Raw genomic sequence first — 14,187 nt, forward strand, 5'->3', positions numbered from 1 at the left:
CACTATTTAGGCACTATTACTGTAGGGGATACTATTTAGGCATTATTACTGTAGGGGACACTATTTAGGCATTATTACTGTAGGGGACACTATTTAGGCATTATTACTGTAGGAGACACTATTTAGGCATTATTACTGTAGGGGACACTATTTAGGCATTATTACTGTAGGGGACACTATTTAGGCATTATTACTGTAGGGGACACTATTTAGGCTTTATTACTGTATGGGACACTATTTAGGCACTATTACTGTAGGGGACAGTAAAGTTTAATGGAGGACGTGGCACTTGTATAGAGGGCGGTGACTTGGTAGGAAGATGGCTTTAAAAATTAGGAAGTAAAGATGTCTGGGCAACAGACTGCAGACACAAGTCTTAAAGCTGGAAGAAGTTGTCATAATGGTCTGGGCTGGATAGAGGAAAAAAAGGGAAACTACTCCAATCATATAATCACTAATTAAAAGTCTTAAAAAAGATTAATTTAAAAAAAAAAAGATTTTTCACTGGTCCCAAAGTAATGACACATTAATGTCCTAAAAGTGATGTGAAGGAGAAGAGGGCAGCCTTGTAGCAGACCCTATTGTTTCAGGGTTGAGAAGGAGAGGAGGATCAGTGACAGCTCTTGTATAATACCTTCTCCTCTATGATCGTATCGGTTTATCTTCGGCAGAAGTCTAGACCTTTGCTTTCTGGGAAATGCAATTGTAGGTCCAAAGTTTATTGACCGTTCTAGTGAAATGCACAATACTTCACAAACTAGCAAAACTCTGTGACATAAAAAGACAATAATATATTCCACAAAATATTAATCTGTGCCCCCGAAAGTTACAAACGTTTTTACAATTTGTATTTTATGTTGTAACTTTGAACTCTTGAGGATGAAATATAATGTGTACTGATCAGGATACAGAGAAATCCCCGGCAGTAACAGGAATTCACCGAGAACTACAGAGATAATATCTCTACACTGATTGGAGGATCTGGATTTACCGTCCTGTCGGTAAATGGAAACTTTCCTGTTTACATCCAGAAGCTGAAACCATCCAGGATAATTCTCCGCCAACAACACAAACTATTCCCCCGTCTGCAGAATTCTGATCCATTTCATCTGATACATTGTATCAGTCTGGACTCCAGGTGATTGTGTTGACATGTCTGACTATATCATTGTAGCAAACCCTCAGCTGTTAGAAATATTAGAATTTTAGGGGTTTTCTTTTTTTATTTATTTATTTATTTTTTCTTTGTTTGTTTATTGTATCCAAAACTAATAGAGATGAGTGGATCGCATCTCAGGACCCTGGTCAGTATTCCATAGACGCTGGACATACTGCCATACGTACCGCCTCCTACGTGCCGCCATCTCTGACTCCTCTCTTGATTCGCCGGCCTGGTGCGAAATCATTGTGGCTAATCAAAAGAGGAGTTGGGGATGGCGGCAGTAGGAGGCGGTACGTATTGCCCCGTCCAGCGCTGGTGGAATACTGACCTGTCCACACAACTACGGTCCAATGAATTAATAACAAAGCCATCCATGCTTATTCCCAGCGCTGCCTCTCTGCTATTACCCCCAGTCTTTGTTGACAAGCTGCAAAGATGACATCAAGTATACAGGATGTGACCCCTGCAGCCAATCACTGAGCTCAGCGCACTAATGTTATCTTGCTGCTGCGCTCAGTGATTGGCTGTAGCGGTCACGTTCTGCATTCATAAGGTCACCTCTGCAGCCTGTCAATAAAGACCAGGGGCAGTAGCAGAGAGGCAGCGCTGGGGCACCAGGAGGCAACTACAGATGACTGATATTTTTACATAAATTTAAACTTTGGCAAAGAAAGTTACAGCCATAAATCGCTTTAACGATGATCCGATTAGTTAAAAAAATGAATGAATTTTGTGCCTGACGACCCGTCAGAGACCAACAAGTAATTTTCATAAGTCCTAATATTATTTCCTGGAAATGCCGCCTTATTAACCCCCTCACTGCTGTAACAAAAGGCATAATATGATCTGAGGGTCGTCATCACATTTACTCACCATTTGCTGGAAGCGAAGGATTTTGGCGATTGCTTTCGTCCCAGGTCGCAGTTAAATACAAGGTGACTTGACAAGTGAGCGCTTCCAACCTGAAGCTCTTTAGTTGCGCTTTCAGTTTTAGGAGTCACAGATCAGGTTACCAACTGGTTCTGGAAGAATCAATCATTAACTGCTAAAAGCAAGGAAATTTAAAGGGACAATAACTAGAAAGTCCATCTCTTATCTATATGTTGTACCTTTAACTGTATGTTATTGTTCCCTGCTATCTGCTATTTCTAGATAAAGAGAGGTTTAATACAATGTCCTTCATTGAGATGAGAGATAGGAAAGGTAGAAACTCCTGTGAGTACTGCTGTTTACTCCCTGATTATATCATTGGAGCTTCTTTACATGTTAATTGCTCTTTAACACCTTTACCTGTATATGATAATTGATCAAAGGCGCAGTCTCTATAACGCACCACTAGAGGGCGATCTGTATATTATGCTGCACTGGAACTGCATACAGATTGGCCCCCTAGTGACTTCATTTTCCTATTTCCTTAGTATCTGCTGCTGATTTTCCATTTTCTAATATATTTTCCTTTAAGCAATGTTCCTTTAGATGTGAGAGCATCCTATTAGTAATAGGAATAAGTTTACTTTGCACTTTAAAAAAAGACCCCCCCCCCCCCCCCAATTATTTCAACCATCAAAATATTCAGATCTCCTAGAAGTAATGGATTGACTCTAAGGCTGGGGCTGCACAACGACTTTGGCCAAGACACATCGCAAGGCCAAAGATTTATTGGTGTCGCTGCTACATCTTATCGCAATGCAAGAGAATGAGGTCGCATTGTAACTCCGAGCGTACTGCGATCGGGACAAGCAAGTCTCAAAACTTCAGACAAGGTTGAATTTTTGTGACTTGCTTGTACCCTCAGATTCACAATACGATCTCATTCACTTGTGTTGCGCTACATTATAGCAGAGACACCTTTCCATATTTGACCATGTAGCCATAGCCTAAAGGGGAACTCTGAAGCCTTAGCGAGACCCTCTGTAAGGAGCTATATACAGTGGGGAATATAAGTATTTGATCCACTGCCGATTTTGCAAGTTTTCCCACCTACAAAGAATGGAAAGGTCTGTAATTTTTATCGCACGTCACTTCACCTGTGAGAGACAGAGTCTAAAAAAAATCAGCAAATCACATTGTAGGATTTTTACTAGTGTTTAGTGAGCATGCTCGACACTGCTCGGTACTCGCCCAAGCACCACGCTACTCGGGATGTTCGGCGAGCACCGAGCATTTCCGGGGTACTCGGGCGGGAGCTCGGGTCTCCGCCCTGCATGTTTGGCGCTCTTTACAGAGCCAATGAACATGCAGGGATTGCCAGCCAGTCACTGTAATGCTGCAGCCATGTTGGTTGTGGGCATTACAGTGATTGGCTGGCCGCACAGCGTCACCTCGAGTATTTAAAACCGGGCGCCGCCATCTTGGACACAGTCGCTCCGGATCAGACAGTGTAGGGACAGCGCTGCTGAGCTAGGGAGAGATATATCCTGCAAAATAGTTAGTGTAGGGTCTGTAAAGGCTGCCAGATCAAACAAACAGTCCTTCTCAGGACTAATATTCATCCCAGGTATACCAGGCAGGCAGGCTGCATAGGAGACGCAGTGGTTATACCAACAAACACTGCATTACAGTCCCGTGTGCTCCTGCTGGTCAAATTGCTAGATTTATCCCCCGGTCTCAGGGGCCAGGAAAAATCTTTTTTTTTCATCTAAATCCTGTAATTTTTTTTTTCCTCAGTCAGACTGTCCAAATACACGTCTTATTAACCTTTTGGTATCCCCCCCCCCAAAAAAAAAAAATTGAGTGTGTCTGTGAGTGTTCAGACACCAATATACAGTACAGGCCAAAAGTTTGGACACACCTTCTGATTTAAAGATTTTTCTGTATTTTCTTGACTATGAAAATTGTACATTCACACTGAAGGCATCAAAACTATGAATTACCACATGTGGAATTATATACTTAACAAAAAAGTGTGAAACAACTGAAAATATGTCTTATATTCTAGGTTCTTCAAAGTAGCCACCTTTTGCTTTGATGACTGCTTTGCACACTCTTGGCATTCTCTTGATGAGCTTCAAGAGGTAGTCACCGGAAATGGTCTTTCAACAGTCTTGAAGGAGTTCCCAGAGATGCTTAGCACTTGTTGGCCCTTTTGCCTTCACTCTGCGGTCCAGCTCACCCCAAACCATCTCGATTGGGTTCAGGTCTGGTGACTGTGGAGGCCAGGTCATCTGGCGTAGCCCCCCATCACTCTCCCTCTTGGTCAAATAGCCCTTACACAGCCTGGAGGTGTGTTTGGGGTCATTGTACTGTTGAAAAATTAATGATGGTCCAACTAAACGCAAACCGGATGGAATAGCATGCCGCTGCAAGATGCTGTGGTAGCCGTGCTGGTTCAGTGTGCCTTCAATTTTGAATAAATCCCCAACAGTGTCACCAGCAAAGCCCCCCACACCATCACACCTCCTCCTCCATGCTTCACGGTGGGAGCCAGGCATGTAGAGTCCATCCATTCACCTTTTCTGCATCGCACAAAGCATGGTGGTTGGAACCAAAGATCTCAAATTTGGACTCATCAGACCAAAGCACAGATTTCCACTGGTCTAATGTCCATTCCTTGTGTTCTTCAGCCCAAACAAGTCTCTTCTGCTTGTTGCTTGTCCTTAGCAGTGGTTTCCTAGCAGCTATATTATCATGAAGGCCTGCTGCACAAAGTCTCCTCTTAACAGTTGTTGAAGAGATGTGTCTGCTGCTAGAACTCTGTGTGGCATTGACCTGGTCTCTAATCTGAGCTGCTGTTAATCTGCGATTTCTGAGGCTGGTGACTCAGATAAATTTATCCTCAGAAGCAGAGGTGACTCTTGGTCTTCCTTTCCTGGGGCGGTCCTCATGTGAGCCAGTTTCTTTGTAGCGCTTGATGGTTTTTGCAACTGCAGTTGGGGACACTTTCAAAGTTTGCCCAATTTTTCGCACTGACTGACCTTCATTTCTTAAAGTAATGATGGCCACTCGTTTTTCTTTACTTAGCTGCTTTTTTCTTGCCATAATACAAATTCTAACAGTCTATTCAGTAGGACTATCAGCTGTGTATCCACCTGACTTCTGCACAACACAACTGATGGTCCCAACCCCATTTAAAAGGCAAGAAATCCCACTTATTAAACCTGACAGGGCACACCTGTGAAGTGAAAACCATTTCCGGTGACTACCTCTTGAAGCTCATCAAGAGAATGCCAAGAGTGTGTAAAGCAGCCATCAAAGCAAAAGGTGGCTACTTTGAAGAACCTAGAATATAAGACATATTTTCGGTTGTTTCACACTTTTTTGTTAAGTATATAATTCCACATGTGTTAATTCATAGTTTTGATGCCTTCAGTGTGAATGTACAATTTTCAGTCATGAAAATACAGAAAAATCTTTAAATGAGAAGGTGTGTCCAAACTTTTGGTCTGTACTGTATCTGTTTAAAAGAGTCTGGTGTAGGCCAGAGAAATAGAACTGTGGTTTTGCAGTTCCACGGGTCAAATCTCTGTATTATCCAGCTTTTGGCATTTTTTGCCATAAAAAAAGCAGTAATAGTGTCTCCCTGACTGGTCAGACACAAATATATCTGTTTAAAAGATTCTGGTGTAGGCCAGATAACTAGAACTGTGGTTTTCCTCTTCCACGGTTCTAATCTCCTTTTTATTACCCTTTTTCCATTGATAGTGCGAGTGTAAGCTATTTTACTTAATTTACAATGGGCAAGGAGCGTGGCAAGGGACGTGGAACTGGACGTTCTGGTGATGGTGCGTGTAGAGGACGGGGCCGTGGCCAAGGTGAAAATGTGCCACAACCAACAGCCACATCTTCTCGCTCCCAGTTCTTGACCGAATTACTAGGGAAGCACAGAACAACACCAGTATTGCGAACTAATCAGTGTGAACAGGTTATTAATTGGATAGCAGATAATACTTACAGTCACCTGGGCACCACCACCTCCGGTCTGTCTTCCACACGGTCAAGTGTTAGTAGCCGTGAGTCTCGACCGCATACTCCTCCTCACACTGATGCTCCTTCCTCCCACAATGCCGAGTGTCGTCAGACAGCAACTGATCCCACAGTTGGACACTCTGAAGAGCTGTTCACTGGTCCATTTCCAGATTTGGGCCCCTCGCCTGATACGCTTGAAGTGGTCGAAGAGGAGATCCCAAGTAGCGATGCCCAAATATTTGAACAGCCACGGCCACAGGAAGTCGCCGCTGGCAATTTGTCACAAGAGGTGGACGATGACGAGACACAATTGCCACGAAGTGAGGAGGAGGATCGTGATGCGCAAGTGGAAGAGGAGGAGGTGGTGGATGATCTAGTAACTGACCCAACGTGGCAGGAGGACACGCAGAGCGAGGCCAGCAGCACATAGGGGGAGGGAGGCAGAGTACCCCAACAGGCAGGAAGAAGCAGTGTGGTGGCCGCAGACAGAAGGCGGGCAACAGTTCCCCGTAACACCAACACGAGGGACGTTGCCAGTACAACCGGTAGGTCTTCCAGAGTCTGGAATTTTTTTTAAGACTCTGCTGATAACCCCAAAAAGGCCATTTGTACCACCTGCCAGGCCAGCATCAGCAGGAGTGACAAAACTACCAGCCTGACCACCACCAGCATGATCAGGAACATGGCAGCAAAGCACCTGACTTTGTGGGGCGAACCCCAGGGTCCACGACCAGTGTCAGCAGGTGTCACCACTGCTTCTTCCGCTTTTGTGCGTGTAATAGAACCCCCTGTTTTGAATGTGTAGCACCCCGAGGGCTCGGCTGCTACAGGGGTATTGCACCTCGAACCAGAGGTGTGGTATTCCACTCCCGGGTAAGGATGGAGTGTGGACTAGAACTCAGTTAGCTGCATGCACCACATACATCCCATTTCCGGGGGACAGATCAACGGTACTCCCACCAGATAGATGTGCAGGTACGACAGCGTCTGTCCCTGGCTGGAGTGGGAGGGGGGGAGGAATATCCCAGTGGTGCAGGAGCAGAGAGGGGAGGGACTCTGGGCATAGGAAGGAGCCCATTGGTGGCTAGTCACCTGGGCTCGGGTGTCAGAGGGAGTATAAAAGGTGGGCACCATCTTAGGAGTTGAGTTCAGTCAGACAGAAGAAGAGGAGAAGAGTAGTGACAGGGAGCAGCAGCCCTGTCTGGGTGCTGCTCCTGAAGGGAGCAAGAGAGAGAAAGACAAGAGGAAAGGAACATGGAACAAGGAAGGAATGGAACCTGGAGAAAGGCCCAGAGACATGAAGGAAGAGGGAACCCGAACACGCTAGGAGTCAGCGGGTGAAGGGTTGGCAGATCAGGGTACCGGATCCCGAACTGGTGGAGGCCACTTATCCTCAGCCAGGAACCGGAGGTCGTGGCCACGTCTTGGCGCGACCACTCACTACACTCACCACGAAGGCACGCCACATAGGGTCAGGGAAACCGGAGATAGGTTTCGCCACCAGAAGGCCCGAGGAAGCTGGACATGGGTGGGTCCCTAGTGGGGACGGCCAGAGAAAGGAACGGAGAAAGGAGTTCAAGGTCACACTCTGGAACTGCCTGGGGGTTGGTCGAGCCCCGTACCTGGTGGACGCAGCACGGCTCGGGTCGTCATCACCTGCAGGACTGACACTGATAACATCTGTGAGTAAAGCATTGAAAACTGCAATCAGTCTCTGTGTTCCATCGCACTGCCAGCACTAAAGGTACCGGGACGCCCTTTCTATCACTCCCTTCACCCGCACCAGCTGCCCTGAGGCCATACCTCTCCCGTTGGGGGTTATACCACCATTGCTGCACACATACCACCGGCCTCAGCGGACTGTTCTGCAGCGGCGGCCTTGCGACCGCAAATCAACGGGTGGCGTAGTCGACACTTAAACAACATCTACAAAGACTGCCACACACTTAGTTTGACCACCCTGGGCACGGACCGGGTCCCCGCCACTCGGAGACTACTACCCCCATCGGATCCGGCTCCGGGTATTCCCCCGCGCACACGTGCGCCGCACTACAGCACTGGCCCAGGGGGCGCGTCAACTTTGGCGTAGTCGGCAGGATCTCGTGCCCGTAACCACCGGGTACTGCGTGCCTGAAAAAGAGACTTTTTACTTACCTGTGGTGAAGTTTCCCACCGTCCGGAGTCGTTTCCCGCCATCCGGAGCCGATTCCCGCCATCCGACGCCATCTTCTGCCTTCTTCCCGCCATCCGTGGAGTTTTCCCGCCATTGGGCGCCATCTTGAGGACGCCGCTCGGGAAGAAGAGGGGTGTGGACTCCGAAAGCCCGCGAGAACTGAAGCCCCGCCTCACGTCCGGACGTTGCGTAAGGTCCTGGAAGGAGCCCAGTGACGCCGACGTCACAGGAGCGCGACGGAAGGTCCTCAACCCTGACTATCCACTGCGGAGCCGCGGCCTACGGAAGAGGATCATCGCCAGGTAGGCCACGGTCCACTAGGGGGGAGGGGGATGTCGGATACGGAGGAGAGCTTCACCGCCACAGCCGCCATACCAGATTGCAGAGCTGCTAGCGGTGCTCCAGAAGGAAGAACCGGAGTACGCGCAGGCCGCGCTGGAAGAGCTGAACAGGAGGATGATCTGGGCGCAACGAGACGTGCTCACCGGGTGGAAGGAGGAGTTGACCCGGCGCACGCTGACCTGCCAACCGGAGGTGCAGCCACCATCCAGCACCGCGTCGATCCCGAGAGGCAGCAGAAGCGGACCGGAGGCCGGGGACGACGCCGCGGGGGAGGCCGCAACGACAAGTAAGGGGAACGCCGTTACTCCGGGCCCTGAGGCCGCGGACCTGCCCCTACCTCCCGCCGCGGGACCCGAAGCTCTGGGTGCCGCACCGCCCACCGTACCTCCACCACCAGTAGTCAGCCCTCCAGCAGCAAGCTCTGCAGCGGAGCCTCGCCCTGAACCGTGCTCCCCAACACCGGGCACGATCAGAAAGTCACCGGCCTGGTTAAAAGGCCGAGTGCCCACGGGCGCTGCACCCCAGCCGGGGCCCCCAGTCGTGCCATCATTGGGGAAAGACCTGTATGAGCAGCACACCTGCCCGGATGGGACACCATTCGTCTGGCCGCCTGAGTACACCAACCCCCGCTCCAGGAAGAGTCATCCCGTAGGAGCAAGGGCCCCAGATGAACCGCTAATCCCAGCTTCGGGGCCCGTGGACCTCTCTTCACCCCGCTGGAGGACGCCCAATTTGAGGGGGACCCCACTGGAGAAGACCTGATGGGGTTCACTCAGGAGACCCGGGCGGGCGCCGCCCGGCGCTATGAGACCTGCCGCCAACAACTGGCAACGTTTGAGCGGGAGCGGAGAGAGAGGAAAGTGAAGGAGGAGTGGCTCCACATTAAAAACGTGGAGCAGAAGACAAGGACCCGCCAGGACCCCCCCGTACAGCTCACGGCCCCCGAGTCACCGGGACTGTTGTTAAGTTTCACATGGCATGTGGCTGGGGCATCATCCAAGACCCGAAGACCATAAGCCAGGTGTTTGTAAACATGAGCGACGTAGAGTCCCACCTACCGGAGGGACACAGTGGACGGGACCTGGTGCCTGGAGATACCGTCACCTATACCAGGCATAAGGGAGTGAAGGGGTGGTACGCCCTTCATGTCCACCGGGTCAAGGAAGAAGAGGAGCAATCGTACCAGGAGGAGGAGGAGAAAGAGGGCCCGGACGGGTCTGAACCTGAGGAAGAGAAAGGAGCGTGTGGAGCACACCGTTAATCGTAAACGGTAAAAGAGGAGATGTAAATAGTTACCCGACCGGGTATAAGGACTGTTGTGGGACTGTTTCCACTAAGAGTGTGGTCCCCGTTGGGACAGAAAGAGAACTGTTGCCTATTTTTGCCCTAATCCCTAACCTGACCGAGGACTGAGAGCGGTCATCCCTTCCCTCTACCTGGCCGAAGACTGAGAGCGGCCAGATCCCAAGATCCCAAGAACCCGAGAATTCAAGAATGTTTTATTTGAGAATGCCTTAATGTGAAATTTGATATGATGCCAAAGTTTTACATAGTGTTTTTGTAAAAGAGTTCCGGTGGCATTAGCCAGCTGTTGAGAAAACCTCCCATAAAGGGATGGATGAAAGTTGATGTGTTTTATGTGTACGTACACTTTAAAAATTGTTTTTACTCTATTTCAGCCCGAGGACGTGCTGTGGTTTACCAGGGGGGAATGTAGCACCCCGAGGGCTCGGCTGCTACAGGGGTATTGCACCTCGAACCAGAGGTGTGGTATTCCACTCCCGGGTAAGGATGGAGTGTGGACTAGAACTCAGTTAGCTGCATGCACCACATACATCCCATTTCCGGGGGACAGATCAACGGTACTCCCACCAGATAGATGTGCAGGTACGACAGCGTCTGTCCCTGGCTGGAGTGGGAGGGGGGGAGGAATATCCCAGTGGTGCAGGAGCAGAGAGGGGAGGGACTCTGGGCATAGGAAGGAGCCCATTGGTGGCTAGTCACCTGGGCTCGGGTGTCAGAGGGAGTATAAAAGGTGGGCACCATCTTAGGAGTTGAGTTCAGTCAGACAGAAGAAGAGGAGAAGAGTAGTGACAGGGAGCAGCAGCCCTGTCTGGGTGCTGCTCCTGAAGGGAGCAAGAGAGAGAAAGACAAGAGGAAAGGAACAAGGAAGGAATGGAACCTGGAGAAAGGCCCAGAGACATGAAGGAAGAGGGAACCCGAACACGCTAGGAGTCAGCGGGTGAAGGGTTGGCAGATCAGGGTACCGGATCCCGAACTGGTGGAGGCCACTTATCCTCAGCCAGGAACCGGAGGTCGTGGCCACGTCTTGGCGCGACCACTCACTACACTCACCACGAAGGCACGCCACATAGGGTCAGGGAAACCGGAGATAGGTTTCGCCACCAGAAGGCCCGAGGAAGCTGGACATGGGTGGGTCCCTAGTGGGGACGGCCAGAGAAAGGAACGGAGAAAGGAGTTCAAGGTCACACTCTGGAACTGCCTGGGGGTTGGTCGAGCCCCGTACCTGGTGGACGCAGCATGGCTCGGGTCGTCATCACCTGCAGGACTGACACTGATAACATCTGTGAGTAAAGCATTGAAAACTGCAATCAGTCTCTGTGTTCCATCGCACTGCCAGCACTAAAGGTACCGGGACGCCCTTTCTATCACTCCCTTCACCCGCACCAGCTGCCCTGAGGCCATACCTCTCCCGTTGGGGGTTATACCACCATTGCTGCACACATACCACCGGCCTCAGCGGACTGTTCTGCAGCGGCGGCCTTGCGACCGCAAATCAACGGGTGGCGTAGTCGACACTTAAACAACATCTACAAAGACTGCCACACACTTAGTTTGACCACCCTGGGCACGGACCGGGTCCCCGCCACTCGGAGACTACTACCCCCATCGGATCCGGCTCCGGGTATTCCCCCGCGCACACGTGCGCCGCACTACAGCACTGGCCCAGGGGGCGCGTCAACTTTGGCGTAGTCGGCAGGATCTCGTGCCCGTAACCATCGGGTACTGCGTGCCTGAAAAAGAGACTTTTTACTTACCTGTGGTGAAGTTTCCCGCTGTCCGGAGTCGTTTCCCGCCATCCGGAGCCGATTCCCGCCATCCGACGCCATCTTCTGCCTTCTTCCCGCCATCCGTGGAGTTTTCCCGCCATTGGGCACCATCTTGAGGACGCCGCGCGGGAAGAAGAGGGGTGTGGACTCCGAAAGCCCGCGAGAACTGAAGCCCCGCCTCACGTCCGGACGTTGCGTAAGGTCCTGGAAGGAGCCCAGTGACGCCGACGTCACAGGAGCGCGACGGAAGGTCCTCAACCCTGACTATCCACTGCAGAGCCGCGGCCTACGGAAGAGGATCATCGCCAGGTAGGCCACGGTCCACTAGGGGGGAGGGGGATGTCGGATACGGAGGAGAGCTTCACCGCCACAGCCGCCATACCAGATTGCAGAGCTGCTAGCGGTGCTCCAGAAGGAAGAACCGGAGTACGCGCAGGCCGCGCTGGAAGAGCTGAACAGGAGGATGATCTGGGCGCAACGAGACGTGCTCGCCGGGTGGAAGGAGGAGTTGACCCGGCGCACGCTGACCTGCCAACCGGAGGTGCAGCCACCATCCAGCACCGCGTCGATCCCGAGAGGCAGCAGAAGCGGACCGGAGGCCGGGGACGACGCCGCGGGGGAGGCCGCAACGACAAGTAAGGGGAACGCCGTTACTCCGGGCCCTGAGGCCGCGGACCTGCCCCTACCTCCCGCCGCGGGACCCGAAGCTCTGGGTGCCGCACCGCCCACCGTACCTCCACCACCAGTAGTCAGCCCTCCAGCAGCAAGCTCTGCAGCGGAGCCTCGCCCTGAACCGTGCTCCCCAACACCGGGCACGATCAGAAAGTCACCGGCCTGGTTAAAAGGCCGAGTGCCCACGGGCACTGCACCCCAGCCGGGGCCCCCAGTCGTGCCATCATTGGGGAAAGACCTGTATGAGCAGCACACCTGCCCGGATGGGACACCATTCGTCTGGCCGCCTGAGTACACCAACCCCCGCTCCAGGAAGAGTCATCCCGTAGGAGCAAGGGCCCCAGATGAACCGCTAATCCCAGCTTCGGGGCCCGTGGACCTCTCTTCACCCCGCTGGAGGACGCCCAATTTGAGGGGGACCCCACTGGAGAAGACCTGATGGGGTTCACTCAGGAGACCCGGGCGGGCGCCGCCCGGCGCTATGAGACCTGCCGCCAACAACTGGCAACGTTTGAGCGGGAGCGGAGAGAGAGGAAAGTGAAGGAGGAGTGGCTCCACATTAAAAACGTGGAGCAGAAGACAAGGACCCGCCAGGACCCCCCCGTACAGCTCACGGTCCCTGAGTCACCGGGACTGTTGTTAAGTTTCACATGGCATGTGGCTGGGGCATCATCCAAGACCCGAAGACCATAAGCCAGGTGTTTGTAAACAGGAGCGACGTAGAGTCCCACCTACCGGAGGGGCACAGTGGACGGGACCTGGTGCCTGGAGATACCGTCACCTATACCAGGCATAAGGGAGTGAAGGGGTGGTACACCCTTCAATATCCACCGGGTCAAGGAAGAAGAGGAGCAATCGTACCAGGAGGAGGAGGAGAAAGAGGGCCCGGACGGGTCTGAAGCTGAGGAAGAGAAAGGAGCGTGTGGAGCACACCGTTAATCGTAAACGGTAAAAGAGGAGATGTAAATAGTTACCCGACCGGGTATAAGGACTGTTGTGGGACTGTTTCCACTAAGAGTGTGGTCCCCGTTGGGACAGAAAGAGAACTGTTGCCTATTTTTGCCCTAATCCCTAACCTGACCGAGGACTGAGAGCGGTCATCCCTTCCCTCTACCTGGCCGAAGACTGAGAGCGGCCAGATCCCAAGATCCCAAGAACCCGAGAATTCAAGAATGTTTTATTTGAGAATGCCTTAATGTGAAATTTGATATGATGCCAAAGTTTTACATAGTGTTTTTGTAAAAGAGTTCCGGTGGCATTAGCCAGCTGTTGAGAAAACCTCCCATAAAGGGATGGATGAAAGTTGATGTGTTTTATGTGTACGTACACTTTAAAAATTGTTTTTACTCTATTTCAGCCCGAGGACGTGCTGTGGTTTACCAGGGGGGAATGTAGCACCCCGAGGGCTCGGCTGCTACAGGGGTATTGCACCTCGAACCAGAGGTGTGGTATTCCACTCCCGGGTAAGGATGGAGTGTGGACTAGAACTCAGTTAGCTGCATGCACCACATACATCCCATTTCCGGGGGACAGATCAACGGTACTCCCACCAGATAGATGTGCAGGTACGACAGCGTCTGTCCCTGGCTGGAGTGGGAGGGGGGGAGGAATATCCCAGTGGTGCAGGAGCAGAGAGGGGAGGGACTCTGGGCATAGGAAGGAGCCCATTGGTGGCTAGTCACCTGGGCTCGGGTGTCAGAGGGAGTATAAAAGGTGGGCACCATCTTAGGAGTTGAGTTCAGTCAGACAGAAGAAGAGGAGAAGAGTAGTGACAGGGAGCAGCAGCCCTGTCTGGGTGCTGCTCCTGAAGGGAGCAAGAGAGAGAAAGACAAGAGGAAAGGAACAAGGAAGGAATGGAACCT

At 51.6% G+C, this 14,187-nt stretch overlaps 1 protein-coding gene across 3 annotated transcripts in view; it reads right to left on the reverse strand.

Annotated features, from left to right (window-relative positions):
• Window positions 1–14,187, reverse strand: part of EXOC3L4 (exocyst complex component 3 like 4) — a 485,609-nt gene that overhangs the window by 387,570 nt on the left and 83,852 nt on the right. For all 3 annotated transcript variants that reach the window (XM_073638363.1, XM_073638360.1, XM_073638361.1), the window contains one exon: window positions 2,036–2,184. The gene's annotated coding sequence lies outside the window, so the exon portion shown is untranslated. The remainder of the gene's footprint in view (window positions 1–2,035; window positions 2,185–14,187) is intronic.

This window comes from Phyllobates terribilis, unplaced genomic scaffold (genome assembly GCF_046119375.1).
Source record: "Phyllobates terribilis strain yellow unplaced genomic scaffold, ASM4611937v1 Scaffold_7__3_contigs__length_470593459, whole genome shotgun sequence".
NCBI classification, from domain to species: domain Eukaryota; kingdom Metazoa; phylum Chordata; class Amphibia; order Anura; family Dendrobatidae; genus Phyllobates; species Phyllobates terribilis.